Here is an 8481-nt window from a genome sequence, read left to right on the forward strand (position 1 = left end):
AGAGAACTGCAGAGCCAATAGCAGCCGATCTACCAGCGCCTCAAAATCGGTGCAATCAGTGCCCCGTCCTTAGTCGGCCCGGGAGTCTTTAAAGGATGCAGCCAAGCTCACGGTTTCCTTTCCTCTACATTTGTTTGCTGCTATGCTTTTTTCAGTTCTGATTTCTTCCAGTCATTATAAGATTATTCCACGAAAACCAAGATGTAACCGGCTATGGGTCATACAAGGACACTGTTCTGCATATTGTACGCCGTTTATTTAATGTATATTCATTCGCCCAGCTTTCATCATTTACCTCAAAAAGGAACCACAAAATAATACAGGATTTCCGAACTATGCACTTGTAGGCAGGTTGACATAGGTTGCCAAAATATACTCCATAAAATAAAGGGACATGTCAAGTCGCGCTGAGGACATCAGTTTTCATCCTTTGAATAACAAAGTAGGATTTCCGAACTATGCACTTGTAGGCAGGTTGACATAGGTTGCCAAAATATACTCCATAAAATAAAGGGACATGTCAAGTCGCGCTGAGGACATCAGTTTTCATCCTTTGAATAACAAAGTTTATCGTGCAGACAGCGACTATGAGGATTTACCACGGCCACCACCATCTGTGGTGTTAGGGGTACCAAAGCCGCCCACGGTTAAGCCTTGTATTTAACGTCAAACAAGATCTGCATAAACCGGAGTTTGACGCATTCCTGCTGGATGTTGGACATCTTGCGAAGTGCTCGGATCAGTTGCCCACAGAACAGAGCATTGCAAGTGTCCTTGGAGCATAGGGTCAGGTTTTCTGCACTACCTTCGTCTTGTCTTCTGGCATTGGCGGCGCTCGCCAAAGTGCCATTGCTCTTGGCTTCCGACCCCACTGAAGGATGGAGAGTCCTGTTGGGACCAGACAGTGTGGGCATCTTCGGCTTCTCGCTGACCTGAACTGGTGATGAAGGCTGAAATATGGATAGGACAAATTATTAACATGTTGGCGAACATTTCAAGTAGCACCTAACAAGTTGGACAAAAAATGGTGCACGTTGTAGAAATGCAGTTTCGCAGCTAAATGAACCGTAACATCAAAAACCAAAGTTTTATTGTCAAAAGCACTCTGCGCAGTTCACTTTTATGTTATATTACAGATTTAGATAAAAGATTGTAGGGGTCTTGCATTTGCTAAAGCGCAAGAGAACAAAAAACGACAAGCGCCGGTAGCCTTAAAGTGCTATGCAGAACTGTGTCTGTTTTCCAGTAAGTTTGGCTGGTAGCACAGTTTTCTCAGTTGCAGCTTTCGCGGCAGGTTAATAGATACCATACACCTGGCCAAAATATTCTTGCTTGATTACAAGCAACGAGCAGAAATAAATGATCAGTCCGATTTTCTCAGGCTTGCTCGATCTGCAAATTTTATGGTGCAGGGAGATGTTTCGCAAACTTTTTCAGGTGGCCCAAGTTAATGTGTGCGCTTTTGTCACGACCTCGGAGCAATAGCGCATGGGACATGCAAATATTTATAGCAACAGCAGCTGTACATTCACAGGTACATACAGCTAGGGGACACAGCATAGAAGGTGCGCTTTTGTGTCACCGGTGTCAGCGCATGTAGTGGGTCACCTATTCAGAGCCATGTAAGTGTTGGCGTTGTTATAATGTGCAGCTGCTCACTCGAACAGCTGTTCTTGGAATACAAAAGAGTTTTACAGCGAAGCTGTTTGTGTAACGTAATGCCAACAAACTATAGATACGATACACAGCATTGACTGGTGGTCTACTAATAAACCCTTAATTCCCATGTACGATATTTTAGTCGGCAATCATAAACTGAACACTCTATGCTAATGTTTTTAAGATTTGAGTTCGCAGGGTATACTTCTTAGGCCCAGAACTTCCTCACATTCGTGGTCGTCGTTGACTTTCTAGTTGTTGCGGCAGCAGTGGTGCGAATGTCAGCAGTGACAGGTAAGGCTTGGGTGGTAGCGAGCCTGTCGCCCGTAGAAACCCAGGATGTGCAAACCCGGGCACAGTCGGGAACCGCCGTGCATGGCCACCTGGTTTCGGTCTTAGTTTGTTGCTTGGTTGCTGACCTCGGATCAGTGTGGGGGATGATGATGGTGATGTTCTTTGTTGAATGGAACATCGTCATCATCTCGTAGTGGCGTGGGTCCGTTTGCCCAAACGCGATAAGTGTGGGAATAAGTTCTCAACTATGACTGTAGCGCTGTCTAGGTATTAAGTCGTTTGCCTGAAACTGACACAAACGCTTGGTTAAGGTAGCGTTTCCGTCGGGTTTTTTGGCAACCGGCTCATTTGCCGTTGCCAACTTCGACTTATTGACGTCTTATTCGTAAGCGGTAACTTAATCTGGAACTTGTGCATATGGGCAAGCAGGCCTGGGTCTTCGCCTCCTTCATGATTCCACCGCTTCGCTTCTTTCTGCCTTCTTCCTTCTCCAACTGAAATGGCCTTAGACCATTCTTACTTGGCGTGGTGGCGCTTTTCTCGATTGCTGTCTTCTTTGAAGCCAGTACTCTTCTCCGTGAGGGTTGTCCATTGCAATCTTCGAGACCCCGCGATGTCCACAGTAAAGAAACCCGCCACAGTCGGGACCTACGCTCTCAGTAGTTAAAGGCTTCGAGAAAGCTGTTCATGACAGATTCAACCACTTTCACTGATATTACACGCACCTACTGGACTTGTTCTCACCTTGCGCTGGGTGATCACCCCACTTGCCTCATCCACACCTTTTACCACCCCAACTTCCATACACCTGGGATAGCTGGGCGGCTCCTCCACCAGATCTTCGCCCCACCCTCCGGTCTCGCATCGCCCTGCACATCGTCCATGTGCGAGGCCTGCGGAGTTTCCATTCATAGCTCGGCAAAACTGGATGCCACTCACTCACACTCACTCAAAAAAATGTATTTATCGCACTCACTCGCACTCACGCTCGCCACTCTGCCTTTACTAGTCACACTCACTCGCGCTCATGCTGGCCACTCGTCCCCTCCACTCGCACTCACTCACGTTCACGCTCACCACTCCGCTTTCACAACTCGCACTCACTCGCGCTCACGCTCACCCCTCCGCCCTCACCACTCGCACTCACTCCCGCTCACGCTCTCCACTCGTCCCCACCACTCGCACACACTCGCACTCACGCTCCCCCCTCCGCCCCACCACTCGCACTCACTCGCACTTACGCTCGCCACTCACTACTCGCACTCACTCCCGTTCACGCTCACCACTCGTCGTTACCATTCGCACTCGCACTCACGCTCGCCACTCCACCCTCACCACTCGCACTCACTCTCGCTCACGGTCGCCACTCGTCCTCACCACTCGCACTCACTAACACTCATGCTCACCACTCATCCCCACCACTCACACTCACTTGCGCTCACACTCACCAATCGTCACCACTCGCACTCACCCACCCTCACGCTCACCACTCACATTCGCCGCTTACCCCTCGCACTCGCACTCACCGCTTGCACAATCACTCGCAATCACAACTCGCTTCCTCCACTCACACGCACTCTCCACTCCCATCACCCACTCACGCTCACTCACAACCACTGCTAATAGGCCTCCTGCGCTGCCCAGGGGGCGCTGCGCAAGCGGCTTCCGGGCAGTACTTCCGGGTAGTACAAAGCTGCACGGGTCCCATAGGATCCCGTGTTGACAGAAGCAAAATGAGCTTGATGCTCCAAATTGTTTTGAGACATGGTCACCAGCTCATCCCCGACGCGTCCGTTCTATTTCAGCGACCAACTTATCATTAGGGGAAAAAGCTTTGCAGCGCTAAACGCGTTTACAGCGCCGACGAAAGTGCCGGGACCGTGACGGCGTCTGCTACTCGCAGGTTCACCGATCGATGGTCGTACGAAGCGAAAATTTTAAGTAAAATTTCTAGTTTAAGCTAATACTCTAGGTGACAAAGATTTCTCAAAAACAGCCGATCAAAAAAGAACAGTGACGCAATCGGGGATGATCACGCTTTAAAAAGCCAGCGAGTCCGGCGGACCGCAGGCGCGCCTGCTGCGGTGCGCCGCTCTTTTGCGTACCTGCATGCGCACTATGCGTGCACTTTCATTAAACAGAGTCGTTTGCGTCGCCGTTACGAATACATGGTGCAGCGTTAGCTTGCCGTTTTGTTGCGTGTCTCAGTGACAAAATGCCGCGACCGTCAGAAGCGTGAAATCTGTTTTGCAATTCCGAAATTAGTGGCCGTAAACCAAAGTGGTCGGGCGAACTAAGAGGCCGCTCGCTTTCCTTGTTTGCTCTCACATTACTCAATTATGCTCTTGCAGCATACATTCCCAGTTCGCACTTAATAGCCTAGAATGAGGGTCAGCAACGGCCGGCCGTGTTCCATGCAGCCGGCACGGCGGAGGGCTGGATGGCATGATGAAAGGGGGGGGGGGGGGGGGGGGGGGGGAGGAGGAGGGGGGCTTTGAATGCAAAGAGAAAAAATTCAAAATTCAGCGAATTTCTAATATTTGACAATAATCTGGCGAAGTGTGAAGATGGGGGGGGGGGGGGGGGGCAATTCAACTAGAGGATGCCAATTCTCTGTTCTTGTCTCGCTGTCTAACTCCATTTGAAGTCAAAACTGTCGTGTCGGCGTTCAGATTCGACGACCCATGCACTAGAAAACCAACACAGTCAGTTATGATCGTATCCGCGCCGTGTATGCGGCTGTGTTATGTTATGCTGTGTTATGTGATGTTACAGAAGTACACATCTCTGCAGGCAGCGGGCGTGTGATTTGGTGCGTCTTTTGCGTCCTTTAATAGCGCTTAATTTGTTTATTTACTTGGCGCTATTGCCCACCTACTCGCTAGTATACATGTACCCTGCCGTGCGTAAATCGTGCGGCGTAAAACGTTACGCAAGAATCATTTAGTTTGCGAAAATACGAAACAAAATTTCCACTCGTTTCAAAGGCGGTGCAGGCCAGCAGTATCAGCTGAGTCGGCTGCGCAATTCTTGCGTTCGCTTGCATGCTCCCGATGAAGTAACTTTTTGCAGTTACCTCAGCGTTCCGTGTTTATGCTACTCGTGAACTTTCCTTTGTCGACCGCACGCAAGAAAAAAAAACTGTAACTGTTGTCAAACAGTTAAACCACCCGACCAGGCGATACTGTCCCACGCCGCGACCACCGCGACAGCTCGCTCAAAAGAAAGCCGACAAATCGGCTTCTTTTAGCGGATATTATTTTGTTTAGCCTCTGCAGCTACTTTAAGGACTATTTCATACAGTATGCAGTCATTTAAACACGCCGCAAAGCGCCACAACCAACTTTCACTCTGGCTTGTAATTGAAAACACATGGAGGGCGGCGAGGGTCGTCTGCTTTTGTACTACCCAGAGGCGACGGCCGCTAGGAGCGCTGCATGTCGCCAAAACTGTAGCCATGGAGTGTAGCCATGGAGGCTTATGGGTGGCTTCCCCCAGGGGTACCGCGGCGTGTGTTGTGAGGTGCGGGTCTGCTGAAACGTCGCGAAGGCGAACTTGGGGCGTTTACGGTGCGCCATGGTGAAGACGGAGAAGTGCGCTGGGCAACGCAAGAAAAAAGAAGACCCACTGGTTCAGTGTGACCAGTGCGGCCGGTGGGCGTTCTTGGAGGAAACGGAGTTTGAGAATGTGGAGGCGGCGAACGCGGCTTCCCGGTTCGACTGTAAGGGGTGCTTGGAGATCAGTGCATTGCGGCGACGGATTCAAACGACTGAAGCCAAGGTTGAGGCCCTGCTTACCTTGGTGCAACGGCTGGGCGAGCAGCGGGAGGGTGCGCCCCCATGGGGCCACAGCGACGAAGTTGCGGATGGTACTACGGTGAACGGCGCGGCCGCCGTACACGGGTCGCAGGGACACATAGCCGACTTGCACACGGGCTCGGCGGTGCCCAAGCAGCCAGAGAGCGGAAGGGTCGAAACACCACTCCGGGAGCGTGAGTCAGAAGAGAGCAGGGTGTTGGCGAGGACAGCCGGCGGTGACACCCAACCGTTGGACTCCGACGATCCGAGCGTACTTCTGCGGAGCCCCAAGGGGGTGGTCGACGAGGCAGAGCAGTCAAGAGAGAGTGCCACAGCTCCCCACAACGGGTGGCACGGGAAGGGACCGCTCCTGCACGAGGGTTTAGACATACCAGACCAGACAGAAGGTTCCCAAGAACTCCTCAGGGAACTGGCGGCTGAGGACAGGGAGGCCGGGATGGCAGGGGGAGGGGCTGAAAGCGTACTACCGGCTACGGCTGACAAGCCGTCTGATCCGGAACCGAACACAGCCCAACCAGCAGTGGTAGGAACCACACCACCCCTGTCAAACCGCCAGCTGGACGGAGCCACGAAGAAGGCCAACGATGGCAAACGGCTGGGTGCCACGAAAGCGCAGCGTGGGAGGCTAGACAAAGGGCATGCGGAGTCCATAAGTTGTGAGGACACGGCACGGGAGGTCCTCATTGTGGGAGACACGAATGCTTCCCGACTCACCCGCGCTCTCCAGCGACAGTTGGGGGCAGACAGGAGGAAATGTATACAGTGGTGCCATGTCCGAAGAGTCCGGGCAGATGACATCAAGGGGTTGTTCAGCCGCGACCAGGAGGACACCAGCAGGCGGGCACGGCTAGTGGTTCTCCACACCGGACTGACGGATGTGCTGGATGGTGCACAGCCGGATGACATAGTGGAGGGCATCCGAGAGAGTCTTGTACCGCACTCACCGGAGCTTACCATCTGCTCGGTGCCTGAGGTCTCCATGTGGGGAAGGGAACCACATGCGCGAGCGGTGCAGCTCAATTCTCTCCTGAGGCAACTGTGTTCCTCCCATAAGGTGACTTTTCTGGACTTGTCAGCTTGCACGGGAGGAGAGGGCCGAATAGCGCGTGACGGCTTCCACTTTCTCGCTGAGACAGCACGCAGGGTGGCAGGCTTGGTAGCCCAGTTTGTGAGCCCTTTTTTAGGGGTACCGAAGGAGAAAAGCCAAGGCGGGGACAGGCGGATAAAGACACCAGAACGGCGAAGGACATCTACACGGATTTTCAAGCAGTCCCGGCGAGATTTCCCCAAGGAAGGTGCAACGCCACTGACGGCAGCAACAGGCCCTGGGAGAAGGACAAATGCTGCAGTGATAGGCGAGGAGCCACGCAGTACTGCAGAGTGGAAGGAAGCACAGCAAGAGGCTGGGGGTATGGGCCACAGCATCCCAAGGTACCAACGGCAGGGAGTACTTCCAGGGTCACAGCAGGGGCTCTGGAACTGGAGGCCCCACCCCCCTCCACCGGTAGTCTTGGCCTCAGGGCAATACCACCCAGCAGAAACAACCTCCCGAGCTGCACTGCCGTCAATGGAGATCCACCAGCCACCATTCCCACAGGGCTTCATGTCTACGCAGCAGATGCCTGCAGACTGGCGCCTGTTCCACATGGTGGGAGACTTCGTCCGGCAGCACCTAGGTCGGGCAGGGTACCAGCGCGCATAGGTGTACGCCGGCCGCGCGGCCACCAACGTGGGCAGGATGGTATCAGGGTGGGGTTCCTGAACCTTAACGGGGTCGACGCGAGCTCAAATGGACTGAGCTTTACCGCACACTGCGAGAAGATGACATCTCCCTGTTTGCGGTGGCGGAGACGCACCTCCGTGAGCTGGAGGAGCCACCTGCTCACTCCGACTGGTGTTGGGCGGGATGCAACAGAGCCGGTCAGGGGCGCAAGGGTGGTGGGATAGGCTTCCTGTGGCGGCGGGACCTGCAGTGGCGACGCCAAGAAGGTGCATGCAGTGATCACCTGTGGGTGTTTGGGGACTTGAGGGGCATCCCAGTGGCAGTGTGTGTGGTGTACCTGGCAGTGAACACCAAGCACCGTGATGAAAACGTGCAGTCGCTGGAGTGCGTTCGCAGGGATGCCCGCCAGTGGGCAACGGACAGGGAACTCATCATCCTTGGTGACTTCAACGGGCACCTCAGTGAATTAGACGGCCACACTGACTTTAACGGGAGGCTGGTGTTAGGGTTGGCCGAGGACATGCAGCTCAGCATTCTTAACCTAGATCAGCGGTGTGTGGGCCAAGTCACCTGGTGTGCACGAGGAAGCACCACTACCATCGACTATGCACTGATCTCACACGGTCTGGACAGTGCCTGTAGGATGTGCACGGTAGATGAGGAGGGCTTAAGGAGTGTGGGGAGCGACCATAACCGCCTGTGCCTGCAGTTTGGGGCTGCAGGGTTCCGGAAAAGAAAACCACAGCGGAAGGACAGAGGCAAGTACCTGCCCAGCGCTGCAGTGGGGAAGGTCTGTGAAGATTTTGAGGTTAGCCCACGGAGACATGCGGCTACATCTTACGAAGACTTTGTACAGGCCCTAAGGGAGGTCATTGAGCGCCACATGGTGCAGGACAGAAGGTCGGACGAGGCCAGGAAGAACCCATGGTGGGATGAGGAGGTGGAGACGGCATGGAGAGAGCGCCGTAGAGCAAACCGAGCTCACCG

The 8481-nt window shown here is 53.5% G+C and overlaps 1 protein-coding gene across 1 annotated transcript in view; it reads right to left on the bottom strand.

Annotated features, from left to right (window-relative positions):
• Positions 1-3592, bottom strand: part of LOC144136852 (uncharacterized) — a 361595-nt gene extending 358003 nt beyond the window's left edge. The window contains exon 1 of the mRNA XM_077669428.1: positions 3579-3592. The gene's annotated coding sequence lies outside the window, so the exon portion shown is untranslated. The remainder of the gene's footprint in view (positions 1-3578) is intronic.
• Positions 3593-8481: the final 4889 nt, after the last annotated feature.

The sequence above is a fragment of the Haemaphysalis longicornis genome, unplaced genomic scaffold (assembly GCF_048455015.1).
Source record: "Haemaphysalis longicornis isolate Haplotype H1 unplaced genomic scaffold, Haemaphysalis longicornis Haplotype H1 scaffold_1, whole genome shotgun sequence".
NCBI classification, from domain to species: Eukaryota; Metazoa; Arthropoda; class Arachnida; order Ixodida; family Ixodidae; genus Haemaphysalis; species Haemaphysalis longicornis.